The following is a 14334-nucleotide window of genomic DNA, read 5'->3' on the forward strand; positions in this document are numbered from 1 at the left end:
GATGTAATCACATTAAGATGCGGTCCTGTGGGTGGGCTAGGCCAATGACTGGGGCCCTTACAAGAAGAGGGGCATCTGGACACTTGCACAGAGAGGACACAGGGAGACGCCACGTGGAGATGGAGGGCAGAACTGGAGTGATACATCTGCAATCCAAGGACCACCAAGAGTTGCTGGCAACACCAGAAGCTAAGAGAGGCAAGAAAGTGTTCTGCCCTAGAACCGTCAGAGGGAGCCCGGCCCACCTGACACCTTGATTTTGGACTTCTAGCCTTTAGAGCTGAGAGAGAATGACCTTCTGTTGTTTCAGCCACCTGGTTTGTAGTAATTTGTCATGGCAGCCACAGGAAATGAATACACCAAGTACTCACCTTGCTTCCACTGTGTACTTGAACCTAGTTCTGAATTAGGTTCTCTGATGCCGCCTGCATCTGCCTCCTAAGGTGGTTCACGCTCCAGTACTAGAGAAGGAGATCAAGGATGGAGCTAAGAGGGCCTTGAAGGAAAGAGGAGTGGAATTTCACTGGGGTGGAGACAAGAAGAGGGGCATTGCGACCGACGGCAGACAGCAAACCCCAGAGGGTTGGCCCTGGGGAGGGATTGGATGGACCCAGGTGCTGGAGCCAAATGCTAAAAGGTCTTGAAAACCAGAAAGAGGCATTGGAATTTGGTGCCATCCATGATGGGGAACTTTGAAGGTGTGGTAGCAGGCAAAAGGGTAAGAGCAGGATGAGAGAGTTTAAAATATTTGTGCGTTGGGCTTCCCTGGTGGCGCAGTGGTTGAGAATCCGCCTGCCAATGCAGGGGACACGGGTTCAAGCCCTGGTCTGGGAAGATCCCACATGCCGCGGAGCAACTAGGCACGTGAGCCACAACTACTGAGCCTGCGCGTCTGGAGCCTGTGCTCCGCAACAAGAGAGGCCGCGACAGTGCGACAGTGAGAGGCCCGCGCACCGCGATGAAGAGTGGCCCCCGCTTGCCGCAACTAGAGGAAGCCCTGGCACAGAAACGAAGACCCAACACAGCCAAAAAAAAAAAAAAAAAAAAAAAAAAATTTGTGGGTCATTGAGGGATGAATGGAGGTGAAAGAGATGGTTTTTCCCTGTTACACCAGGAGTGTTCCCAGAAGGAGGAAAATGCAGAGTTTCCTAAGGACATGTGGGCGCTTGAGAGTGGAAGAGAAAGGGGGCAGGAAGGGAATATGAAGGTGGCCTGGCTGGGGGGGATGTGCGTGGAGGGGTCCTCCACCGAGGGAGGGGTCCGGGCGCCCGAGAAGAACGGGCTGACTCTGGCTGAGGGCGGTCAGCGCTGGAGAGAGGAGGGCGGAGAGAGAGCAGCCCAAGGGAGGCTGAGGAAGTGAAGCTGGGCGGGAGATGCTGACATGTACAGCATACGTGATTGCTGACGATAAATGTCCCTGGAAAGGCATGAAGCGTGGTGCTGGTGAGTGACTCAGAACCCAAGCATGCTGGTCCTCTTGTCATGTGGGCGGCCGAGCTGTGCTGGCCGAGATGAGGCTGAGTAGCTCATGAATGTGCGTGGGAGGCCGACTGCACTGGAGAAAGAGTTAATGATTAAACCGCTGGCGCCACTACAATGGGCCGGGCTGGCCCAGGGTCCTTGGGGCTGACCCCGTTGCTCACCCGCCCCGTCGGCATGTGGCCCACGTGGGGACACCCCAGGAAGCTCAGCCCGCGGGCAAGGCGTTTTAGTTTTGGAAACTGCCAGGACAGGAAATTAGTGAGGCTGATTAAGAAAATCAATTTGGCTTGACTTGAATTTGGTAGGAGTTGGAGGAAGGGCGGGGCTGGAGAGCCAGCATCTGATGTGGGCTCAGGGGATCTTGCACTCCTCCGGGGGGCCGGGGCTGTTAGCCCCTCTTTCCTGGGGGAAACTGAGGCTCAGAGAGGTTCAGCAGTTGACGAAGGCTCCGTAGATGGCAAGGGTGGCCGAGCCAGGAATGAGGGGGCAGGCCTGTTGGCTCCCAGGCCCCCCAGCCCGAGCCCCCGTGGCAGCACTGGCTCCCCCAGGCTCCTGAAGCTGCGGGACGCGGGAGGAGCCTGAGGCCGCAACGGGAAACAGGAGCCCAGATCCCGCCTCTGGCTCTGCCCCGTCTCAGCTGCTCGTTGGGGGGAGAAGCCGCCGGAGCAGCGCTGCGGACCCTACACCACCAGTACCTGCCCAGTGACCCTAGATGACCTCAGGGCTTCTGCAGAGGGGTTGACGGTACCACCCTCTACCTTCCCCTGGCAGGTGTGGTTGCCCAGGTGACATTTTAGGATTCTGTCCAGTCCTAAGATTGCAGGGTTTGTGATTTCTGGAGATCTGAAGGGACGAAAAATGTCTTTGTGTTCAAAGGAGCTGGGCTTTGGGCAAAAAGTCACTCCCTTGGGGCACTGGACATTGCTTTCCCCCTGTGCCTGCCCAGGGAGGTTCCTTTGCTCTGGGCTGCCAGTCACCGCTCCCCGGCCCCATGATTCCTGCCCAGGGCATAGCGGCGGTCCAGGCCTCTGGCTTCCCTGGCTGGGCACTTCTGCCTCTTGCCCCACGATGCCCAACCACCCACTCTCCGGGGTCTGTGGAGGGAGCCTGCCCCACTATCGCGCAGACAATGGTGCCTGTGTCTTGGAGGGCTTCCTGGGCTCTGCACTTCACACGGCAGACCTCACCCCTGCTTCAGAGCCCCCCAGGGGGTCCCCAGGCCAGCCTCGCTGCCTGAGGTCTCCCTTGGCCAGAGCCACTCAGAGCCCCCGGGCTCCTCTCCCTGCTGGGGGGCCATAGCCACTCCCCAGGCCCAGCCCTTCCAGCTCTTTCCAAAGCAGGAGAAATGCCGCCTCTTGGAGGAGACTTCCTACAGAAGATGGCACACCCCCTCTCTTCTGCCTGCTCACAGGGGGACCGCTGATCCCTGGGATGGTCCTTCCCCAGCCCTACACACCTTTGATTACAAAGACCGTACATGGGTACGGCCCCAGAGGCTGTCTGGTGCCTCCCAGACGCTGGCCCGGAGCGGAGGTGTCTGCGTACTCACAGCGAGTCCTGGGGAAGCTCCCTCCTTTGCCTGTGAGGGCAGAATAATGCACTCCACCATCCTCAGCCCCAGAACCTGTGAACAGCAAAGGGACCCTGCAGACAGGGTTAAGTCAAGGGTATGGAGGTGGGGAGATTATCCTGGATTATCCAAATAGGCCCGAAGTAGTCTCCAGGGGGCCCTGAGTGTGGAAGAGGGAGGTGGCGAAGTCAGTGTCCTGGTGAGGCTGTGTGGGAGACACCCAGTGGGCCAGCGCCGGCTTTGAAGGTCAAGGTGCCGTGAGCCAAGGAACGCGGGCAGCCTCCAGAAGCTGGAAAAGACAAGGAAGCAGACTGCCCCTGAGAGGCTCCGGAAAGGACACAGCCAGCACCTTGACTTTAACCCATTTCGGACTTCTGGCCTCCAGAAGTGTAAGATAATAAATTTGTGTTGTTTTAAGCCGCCGAGTTGGTGGTAATTTGTTAGGTAATTTCTACTTGTGGCAACAGAAAGCTGATAAACCAAGTGACCCTTTTTCTCATGACCTGGGAACAGAGGGGACGGCTCTCAGTGTGCACGTGTCCAGGGTGGAGCTGGCGGGTCCCGGAGCCTCTTGCCTGTGCCCCAGCCTGGCAGGACCCCGTCAGCACCACACTCAGAGAACGAAGCTTCCCCACACCTCTCCTAGCTGACCTCACAGCGTTTCCCCAGAGGCTCCTGGGTCAGCCTCAGCGGGACACCCTTCTCTTGTCTGTTCAGCTGCACAAATGGGCCTGCGGCCCCTAGGAGGAGAGCGTCAGGGCTGGAGGAGGGAGGAGGCCCCGTCCCGGCCCCCATGGGCTTTCAGTTCAGCCAGGGACAGGTGTGTGCAGAGAAGATCCCCAAACAGGGCCACGCTTGGGCCGTGATCACAGGGCATTGGGAGGGCATTGGGGGTCACGGGGCATTGGCCCGCACTGAGAGTGGAGGCCAGGTCTGCAGAGGGTGAGACAGAAGCCTGAGGGCAGGGCCAGGACCGGGGGCCTGGCAGATGATGGAAGCTCGGAAGCCGGGGATCCAGAGGCAGGACCGGGGTGGTGTGACCCCGATTCCTCCTCTTCCTGGGCCCTTGGAGTCTTCCCAGCCCCCTGAGGGATCTGGGCCCCTTCGGCTGGTGGGCTGTGAGCAGAGGTGATGTGAGTTCTCACCGACTCAGCAGACCTGAAAGCCACGTGTTCATGAGGCCAGGTCCGCAGACATGGAGCCCATGGGCCCTGTGCACTCGAGTGAGCGAAGCGTGACCTTGGCTCCTGAAGCCTCGGAGATTCCTGCGTTAACTCCTCATCCCGGCAGGGTCTGCCTATCTTGGAGGATTAACTGGGTTTAGAAAGAGCCCCGGGGTCTTGTGAAGGGCGTGTTGTGTGCGGTGGAAAACATGAGTACAGTGAGCTGATAGGATGGGAGACGGGAGGCCCAGGAAACAATCACAGGGAGTTAGTGGGAATGGGGGGTGGCAGGTGTCAAGGCAGAGCAGCGGCCACGGAGGGACAAAGGCCACCTTGGAAGAAAGCCTTTGACTCTTGCTTCCCAGCTAAGGATCTAATTTTAAAAACTACTCTCAAGTCTTCTCTGTTCCAAGTGTGTGAGTGTTTTTAACTGTTTTCTTGGAGACCTAATTCCACGCCCTGTACAGCGGGCCCCGGGCACCCACAGATGCTAGGACAGTGAATAAGTTACTTTGGAGAAAGGCGATCATATTTGGGCACGGCCAGAATAGGAACTTTTAAAAATAAACGTTTTTGGAAAATAAACTTTTGAGACTCTTTAGTTGAGAAATCAATGAAACCCATTGCAGTAGCCTATTCATTGGCATTTACTCTGTGATTTTATGGGTAAAAATCTCGTTCCCTGAATCCTTAAACGGGAGTATATCCCTCCTGTAAGACTATTAATACATAATAAGGATAGTCCGGTGCCCTTTAAAATAAATTTTAAATCAAGTATAATGTATAATGTGCAGAGACACTTAAACTATGTTTTACTCAGCAAATGATCATAGCCACTGCCTTTGTATTTGCATAAAATGATCATTAAGGTAAAATAAATAAAACCGGAATTTTATGGTAAGTGGGGTTATTCTTTCCCATTACATTTTCTATTAACTAATTCAACCCCTCAACAGTAATTTGCTGAACACCACGCCCTTTTGTTGTAATCATAGCTAAGGTTTGTGCTCGGCTGGGGCACCTGTACTATTTCACTTAATCCTCACAAGAATTTGATTTGGTGGCTTCTATCATGATCCTCAATTCAGAGATGAGGAAACTGAGGCCCAGAAGGATTGGGTAGTTGGCCGAGAGTCACACAGTGTGTTGGGAGGGACGAAATCCAGGCCCAGGCGGTCCCCCCCGCGTTGTCACCTCTCTGCAGGGTGGCTGGGAGGCCACAGGTGTGAGCGGTTCCCCCAGGCCGGGGCAGGCTCTCCTTCTGTTAGCATTTATCAGATGGCTCTTGCCCAGGCACCAGCTTTGAGGTTGGACGGATGGGCCGTCCTGGCACCTCCCAATTTTTGCCAGAGCGCGAGCCGGGCGCAGGTGGCATCGAGGCCACTGGCAGTCAGAGGGGGGGCGGGGGCAGAGGGAGGAGCTGGAAGCTGGAAGTTGACACATTTTTCATTTTAAAGTTTGCCACACTGACTTGTCAAGTAGAAATGAGAACTGTGCTGATTTCTGGATGTTAGCACACCTAAAAAAATCCCGAGGTGATAGGCAATGCTTCTTAACCTTTTAAGGCGCATGTTCATTCATTGGGCACGTCTTAAAGGCACGGAGCGTGTTACTGAGACAGCGTGTGGTTATGTGGCCTTTCTGTAAAATTCTTTTAAAAAATTGAATTGAGAAGAGTTCTTTCTCTCAAATCAAATGAAAACCATCGTCCCTAAGACTTTAAAAAGAAGGGCATGACCGTCGTACCCCAGGTGTCACCTCCGGGCATGACAGCTCTGTGGAAGGTGAAATCTTCAGATGAGCGCTGGCTGCCAGCCTCGCCTCCTGGGCTCCCGAGGCCGGTGTGTGCCTGAGGCCGCCTGGCCTCATCCTGCTCCTCGTGGGTACCAGTGCCTGGGTTATTGCCGTCCCCGAATTCCCACCGGGTAGGTGACCCTAACCTCCCACAGCGGGGGACACGAACTGAGGCTTGCGAAGCACAGGTCAGTCTTGCGGGGTCGGCGTGCGAGGCTGCTCTTGATGGAGAGAACCCCGCAGCAAAGCATCCCAGGCCGCTTCTCCAGAGAAACAATGACCCAGATTTAAACTCCTCCGGACCCCCCTCCACCACAGGAGCCCCCGCTCTGAGAACCCGGGTCAGGGGGTCTTAGGGGTGATTCCGAGGGGTTCATCCTGTTCGTGGACTTGGGTAGGTCAGCGGTGACCCCCGTTCCTGATGGTCGAGCACCCACTGGGGCCGCCAGGCCCTGCGCCCCCAGGCTCTCCTGCCCCTCCCTCGGCGGCTGATGGGCCCCGGTGTCCGCATGCCCTGTGTGTGTGGGTGAGGGAGCGGTGGGGAGAAACGCAGCTCCACAAGCACGAATGAATGAGAGCACTCAGTGAGTTCATTGTCACAGAAGGAAAACAGGAAAACTGTGGGCTGTTTCAATGCTTCACTGGATACAGTGTGTTATCAGAGTGAACAGCCACTGTGGCCGGGCTGAGTAACAGCCCTGTGACCCTTGGACCTCGGGCCCTGGCCTGCTGGGTGACCTCAGACGTCCTCAGAGGGAAGTCTGTGCTTCTCCGTCCTACTCTGCTGAGTGCCGCAGCCACTCGCTCGGGACACAGCAGGACACCAGTGCCCCAAACTACAGGCCCCGGTTGCCCCCTGCCCTGCCACCCCCCACCTAGCTGGTCCTCTGATTCTCTCTCGACAGGTTCATTCTCAGGTTTGACACTTGCTAGCTGTGTGACTGTGGGTGAGTGTCTTAACCTCTCTGAGTCTCAGTTCCTTCATCCATCAAATGGATACGATGCGTCTTACTTTGGAAGGCTCTGGTGAAGGTGCTAGGCATCTGACATAGGGCCTGGCATTGTAGGTGCTTAAAAGGGATGTCACTTCCCACCACGCTCCCGCTGTCTTTACAGCTGTCACTCTCCTCCCTCCTGCTTCCATACTTGTCCTGTCTAGGGCAGCCCTGAGCTCTCTGTGGGCCGTCCCTCTGCCGCGCCTCTGTGGGCTCCCCCGCCGTTTGACAGCCCCTGGTTGGTCCCGGCCACTCGGGCAGCAGCGAGGCCAGGAGGAAGGAGCAACAGTGCTTTCCCTGGGTGAGACCCTCCTCCCAGGCTGATGGGCGGGAGGAGGCCCCTCGGGGCCCGAATCTGCTTGGAGCACAGCCAGCCACAGGATCCTAAGTGTGAGGCCTTTCCTTTTTGGAAAAAAAGGAAAAGGAAAAAAAAACAAAGTGTTTTATACGGCTGTTCAGTTGTAGAGACCAGTTCTCCCGGGGAGCTGAGGCACACAGGCCTGGAGTTGGGGGGTCCCGGGGTAGGGGCAGGAAGATGGAGGGACCGGGTCATCCTGTCTCGTGGGGGAAAGGTGGTCCCTGAGCACGTCGTTTGGAAGGCCGGCGTCAAAAAGTGAGTGTGTGTGTGCTGGGGGGAACACTGGACCCCATCCTCGCCAAGAGTGCCCCCCTGTCCCGGCTGCTCCCACGAGGGTGGGGACCCTGCTTCCCAGGAGCAGCCGTGGGGACCTGTCCTCGACCCTGGCTCGCAGCCGGGCTCTCAGCCTTGCAGAAGGTATTATGGGGCCGTTGATGGGGAGAAACAGGGCCTTGTCTGTTTGTCCACTCCACCCAGGTCACTGCAAGCTTGACCTGGTTCAGATAGCACTCTATCACACCACTCCCTACTCAGAAAAATCCCTGTCATTTAGGGATTTCCTATTTATCTTGCAGTTTTATGGCCACTTGGTGAAATGGCCATGACTATGGCCTGTGTATTTAGCTGTAGAGGTAAATTATATATTAATCAAGATCTCTCTCCGCATTTCTCTCTCTGCGTCTCTCCTACATTGACACACACACACACACACACACACACACACACACACACACACACACCCTTGTCAACACAGCTGAGGCACAGAGGTGTCTGGGGTCGGTGAGGGTTGGCCCAGCAGCCATGTTCCTTTTTTCTCTTCGATCAGACAAGCTTCGCTTTGCCGGTGTGTCTACTGGAGCTCTTCCCGAGTTTTCATTTGAAGAAGTAATTCTGTTGCCCCCGCCCGCCCCACAGGGCTCTGAGGCACCTGGGGCGTGTTCACCAAGCTTCCACGTTTCCACAGCTGATGGTGCAGGGAGGTGGAGGTCTCTGTGGGTGTGAGTCTGGGGTCGAGGGCCGGAAACCGAGGGGGCTGCGCTAGCGTGGGTGGCGGGTGATAGAAAGAGCACTTCAGGGCTGAGAGAGCATCTCTCTTTAGAACCCTTTCTGGGGCAGTATCGGACTGTTTTCTCTCCTAGAGGCAGCTCCTCTGTGACCCCCTCATCGCCTTCCTCCGTCCTTCCTCACTAGCCCACCATCCAGGCAGCCCTCCCTTTCCAAGGCCACCTCCGGTCCCACCCGCCGCTCCTGGTGGCCGTGAGTGGTGACTGGGGGGGGCTGGCAGCCTGTGGTTAGCTGCGTCCGAGGAGATTTGGGGTGTAGGCCTGGACCCCTACAGCAGGACCCACTGCTGGACCCAATGAGGCGAGAGGGGTGAGACCCCGTTACGGGCCAGATGAGAAAGTGCAGTCTGGCTGATCAGGGTGTAAGCGCAGGGTGGGAACCAGCAGAGATGGGTGTCCCGAAGGGCAGTTTGCTCTGGGGGTTCTTCCTGGAGTAACAGAGTCTCCGGCTGGAGCGGGTGATACAGGGAGATCTGGGCGGGTCAGGGAGACCGGGTCTCCGCTACTCGACCGGCCAGCCTCGGACCACCAGGGGCAAGGCCTGGCTCCCATCCTCGTTGCCCACAGATGCCCAGGATCCCGACCTAGGGTCAAGGGGTGGACAGGTGTCCGGCTGGAGAAGGCACCTGCAACCACGCTGGGCATGCGTTCGCCTCCGAGCTCGGTTCCAGGCAGTCCCTCTGTCTGGAAGGGGTGTTCCCCAGATTGCCCCTTGATTGACCCGAGCCTTTGCTAACCTCTTCCCTCAGAGAGGTCCACGTAGACCCACTTAATTCATGCAACAGCTGCCCCCCTCCCCCACCTCCCAGGCCCCCTTCCTCACTCTTTCCCCCCCCCAAATATGTGTGAGCTTTAACCTAACATAGCACTTCTTTATGTATTAAGCTTGTCATTTACTATCTACTTCCCTCCTCTAGAATGAAGATCCTTAATCAGTACCTGATCTGTGAAGAAGGAAGGGCTTGACGGCCTCCTTGTAGGCATGGCTGTGGGGGTCAAGGCCTTTTCCTCCCCACCATGTTCCACAGGGAAGGAGTAACGTGTGACTTTTGGAAATACAATAGAGCTGTCAAAAGGGCATGAAATCAGCCCATTCTGTTTGTCTGGAGCAATGAAAAACTGGCCACTTACCAACAGAAGAGGGAAGAGCCCCACCGCCCTGCGTAAGTGACGTGCCTCTTCAGTTTACCCATGAGGGTGGCACCCGTGTTACCCCACTTTAGAGATGAGGACACGGAAGATGGGGCAGTTACGTAACTCACCCAAGGACCTGTGGCTCCGAATTGGGATTGCTGCTCAGTCTCCTGGAGCTCCGTTCCCGCCGGCTCTGCTGCCCCCAGGTCAAGGTCACCTCCCCTTCCAGCATTCTCGGGGAGCTGCCTCCCCGGGAAGTGCCATGTTTCATTGGGGTGCATGGTGGCCCTGATCCCTACTATTTAATGACGTCTGTGAGGTACAGTGAGGGGGAGGGAGGGACGGAGAGCAGCTGAGGCCGGGAGCCGTCGAGGCCTGTGTGCACGACACCCAGCGCCCAGCCCCGGGGCAGGTGTGCACATCTGGCCTCAGCCCACCAGCCGTTCAGAGTGGCAGCTTCGTGTTCAGACTGAAGGCTTACACCTGGGCCAGTTTTCACTGGTTTCTCCCCATTCCGGTCCTGCACACAGGGCTGCTGGCTGTGTTCTCAGAGGCTGACCGGGTTGCTGGAGCAGCCCTCCGTGGCCGGGACACGGGGAGGGGGGTGGCGTTAGCCAGCATAGGGACCCAGGGTCCGCAGGTCACACCTGGCTCTTCGCGGGCAGTCAGTTTGCAGCACTGCATTTATGACTGTGGGTTCGAGGCCTGGGTGCTGCCCTGGTGCCCGGGCTGGCCGGGTGCTCTGATGTTCAGCCACGTGGCCGTCAGGCCCCTGCTCCTCGGGTCCCGGGAAGGTGGAGGACACTCCCCAGTGGCCTGTGGCAGACAGAACAGCCAGCTCTGGGAGCACGTCCTTACCGTGTCATCTTGGTGCCCATCGCAGCCGGGATGCTGGGCTTCCACTCAGTGGAGCTGAGGTCACCGGTTTGAGCTCCTCTCCCTGGGACTTGGGAACTCACATGAACTGACCACGTACGGTCGGCCTGAACCCTTGTCACCTGGACCAGCGCTCCCCTTCCCCTGATCCCACGAGGATCGGTGTGGGGAGGAGAGAGCACAGGGGGCCAGCCAGAAAGGCAGAGAGCCCAAGACCTGGGCATGTGTGCTGTTCTCTAAGACGAGAGACACCAGCTTTGAAAATCGATTGCAAGAAGCTGGTGGAATATGTATACCTGAATCACTTTGCTGTATGCCTGAAACTAATGCAACATTGTTAATCAACTATACCTCAATACAAAATAAAAAAAAAAAAAAAAAAAAAAAAAAAGAACCTGGTGGAGAGAGAGAGAGAGGAGAGAGACATAGCTCATCCATGTGACAGGGACCTGGGGAAGCTGGAAGGGTGTCGGTCAGGAGCCCAGCTAGAGATTGGCCCTGGGGGGAAGGAGGGACAGGACAGGGCAGAGGCGGGCCTGGCTGCAAGTGGGGAGAGTTCCTCTCTGCTGGTGGCCTCTGAAACGCTGACAGGGAGGGAGGCGGCAGCCCCTAGGTTTGAGGAGGGGGAGAAGGTTGGGGCAGTTATCACGGGGCTGGCAGCAGCACTCGGGGTCAGGGCAGGGACTCCAGGCTGTAGGAGGGAACCGGCACCTTTGGGACTGGGGTTTCCCCTCATGGGGGCCACGCAGGTAAAGGCAGGGGCAGGGTTGGTTTCTGGTCCCAGCGGCGCCTCTGACCTTGTGTGACCTGGGGCAGAATGCTGTCTCCCTAGGCCTCGGTTTTATCCGTGTAATGAGGAGGCCAGACTAGAAAAGCAGTAAGGCCCCCTAGAGACCTGGGATTAAATTTAAAGCCACAGGTTGAAGACGGAGGGTTTCTTTCACTCCTTATTAGCGTAAGAGAAGAGGAAGTGCGGAGTTAATATCCAGGCATGTCTGAAATGTGAAACCAAGAAGCAGGGATTTTATTACTACGCTGGGATTTGGCACTGGGTTCTTTTGCACAGAATTTAGGTTTGTAGGTTAATTATAAAAACGTTACCAGAAAAAGAAAAAACCCTCCTGATTTTTCACGGTTGATTGATCTAGTTGTTGCGTTCCCTTCTGTCCCTTTGATGTCTGCATCTAGATGATTCTGCAGCTCTTTGGCATCAACAGCTGGCAGTGGGAAAGCGAAGGAAGGAGGTGAAGGCATTTAGCATTGTTATGTGTTGGTAGCTCTGATGAAATCATCAATTTCTTCACTCATTTGTCCTTTCCTGCATAAGAAGAGGAGTGAATGAATAAATGTTGGGATCAAGAAAGGGTGTGGAGAGACCATTTAATAACTTCATTTATCTCTGCTCTCTTGGCCTCTGCCTGTTATAATGAAAAATTAGGGAAATTGAAAATAAGCCATTTATTAGATCCAGGAGGGAAGAAATGCAAAGATAAGGCAAGCGAGCTAGGATTTAGCCCTGTACCGAAACTATTGATAAGTTTGGAATTAACACCCATCTCAAGGAATTTGAGAAATTTGAATAGGGTCATTGTTTTCGCTCATAAAACAAGCATCACTAAGTCACATGACAATATGCAATGCATCCACATGAAAGGAAGCATGTTGAGCAAGAAAATAATATTTCTATTTCTTTAGACTCCATTCGGGGGCTCCGCTTATTTCTGCCTAAGCCCGTGAGGCTTGATCAAAGTCGTCAAATCATTCATCTGTCCCCCCTCCCATTTCCCTCTGTGAGAGAAGAAAGTTCTTTGGGAACCTCTGTACTTCTGAGGAGTCTGTGGAGGTATGGCTCCATCTCCAGCTCTCCTGCCCTTGGGATACTTTCCTCTTCTCCTTGAGATCCTGGATGTTTTGGAGCAGGTCAGTTTCGTCCTCCTGACATGACCTACCCTGGCATCTCCTGAGCTGCTCCAAGCTGGACTGGCAACCCTTTGGGCATCTGTACTGACTGTCCTACAGGTAACTCCGTCATCTTGGGCCATCCCTTTGGTTTTCTGCCTTTTAAAAAATTAACTTACTTGAAGCATAATATGCACACAAAAAAGTGCACAAAGCATAAGTGCATGTCTTGATGAATTATCATAATGTACACATGCAGTTGTCAAGAAATAGAACCTCGCCAGTATCCCAAAACTGTCTCGTATTTGCCTCCCAGTTACCACCTTAACCTTCTCCCCAGAGGTAACCATTATCCTGACGTCTAACAACAGCTTAGTTTTGCTATTTGTCACCTTTATGTAAATTGAGTTATGCTCTTTGAGAAGAAAATGTATTGTAGGACAGAGTACTCTGTAAATGTCAAGTAGACCACATTGACTATTCAGATCATCTCTATCTTTACTGATTTTCTGCATGTTGTCTCTACCAATTACTGATACAGGGGTGTTGGAGCCTTTAACTATAATAGCTGATGTGTGTACTTTTTGAAGTTCTATCAGTTTTTGCCTCTTGTATTTTGATGCTCTGTTATTAGGTACATATGTGTTAGGGACTTTTATGTTTTCTTGGAGAATTGACCCCTTTGTCATTATGTAAGTTCCCTATTTATCCCTGATAATCTCTCATATTTTGAAGTCTGTTTCATCTGAAATTAATGTAACTACTCCAGCTTTCTTTTGATTAGTGTTAGCATGATATATCTTTCTCCATCCCTTTACTTTTAATCCATCTGTGTCTGTACATTTAAAGTGGGTTTCTTGTATTCAACATATAGTTAGTTGGGTCTTGTTTTTTATCCCCTCTGATAAACTCTATCTTTTAATTGGTGTATTTAGATCATTCATGTTTTAAGTGATTATTGATATAGTTGGATTAATATTGACCGTATTTCTGCTTACTATTGTTACATTCATTTTTTCTTTGCTTCTTTTTTCCCCCTCTTTTCTGTTTTCTCTGGTTTTCATTGAACATTTTATATGATTTCACTGTATCTCCTCAGAGTGTCAGTTACACTTTAAAAAATTTTCAATAGTAGTTGCCTTAAAGTTTAAAATACTCATTTTAAACTATTCTATGTCCACCTTCCAATAACACTGTATCGCTTTAAAATTCACTCAGGTAACTTTTAACTGACAGTTTCTAATCCCTCCCACTTATCCCTTAAATATTGCTGGTATTCATTTTCTTTATTTACGTGCTATAATCACTCAACACATTGTTACTATTACTGCTTTAATTAGTTATCTTTTAGATCTATTAAGAGTAAGGAAAACAAAAGATTTTATTTTACCTTTATTTATTCCTTCCCCAACACTTTTTCTCTTTTAAGTAGATCTGAATTTCTTACCTATATCATTTTCTTTCTCTCTGAAGAATTTCTTTGAACCTTTTTTGCAGTAGAGGTCTGCTGGTGATGAATTCCCTGTTTTTGTCTGGTTGAGAATGTTTTTATTTCTCCTTATTTATTTATTTATTGAAAACAGCTTTATTGAGATATAACTGACATACAAAATATTGCACACATTTTAAGTATACAATATGGTGAGTTTGGACATATGGATACCTCTGTGAAAACATCACCACAATCAGGTAATGACATATTCATTACCTTCAAAAGTTTCCTTGTGTTCTCCCTTTTTTTTGACATACAGAAAACTGTGCATAATTACTGTATAAAATTTGAAGAATTTTCTCCTTCACTTTTGAAGGATAATATCTCTGGATATACAATTCCAAGTTGGTATTTTATTTTTCTTTAAATATTTTGCTCCACTCTCTTCTTGCTTGCATGACTTCTGGTGAGGAGTATGCTGTAATTCTTGTATCCTTGTTCCTCTGTAGAAAAGGTGTTTTTCCCACTGGCTGCAATTCAAGATTTTCTTTTCCGCTTTCATTTTCC

This window comes from Balaenoptera ricei, chromosome 13, assembly GCF_028023285.1.
Source record: "Balaenoptera ricei isolate mBalRic1 chromosome 13, mBalRic1.hap2, whole genome shotgun sequence".
Lineage (NCBI taxonomy): Eukaryota > Metazoa > Chordata > Mammalia > Artiodactyla > Balaenopteridae > Balaenoptera > Balaenoptera ricei.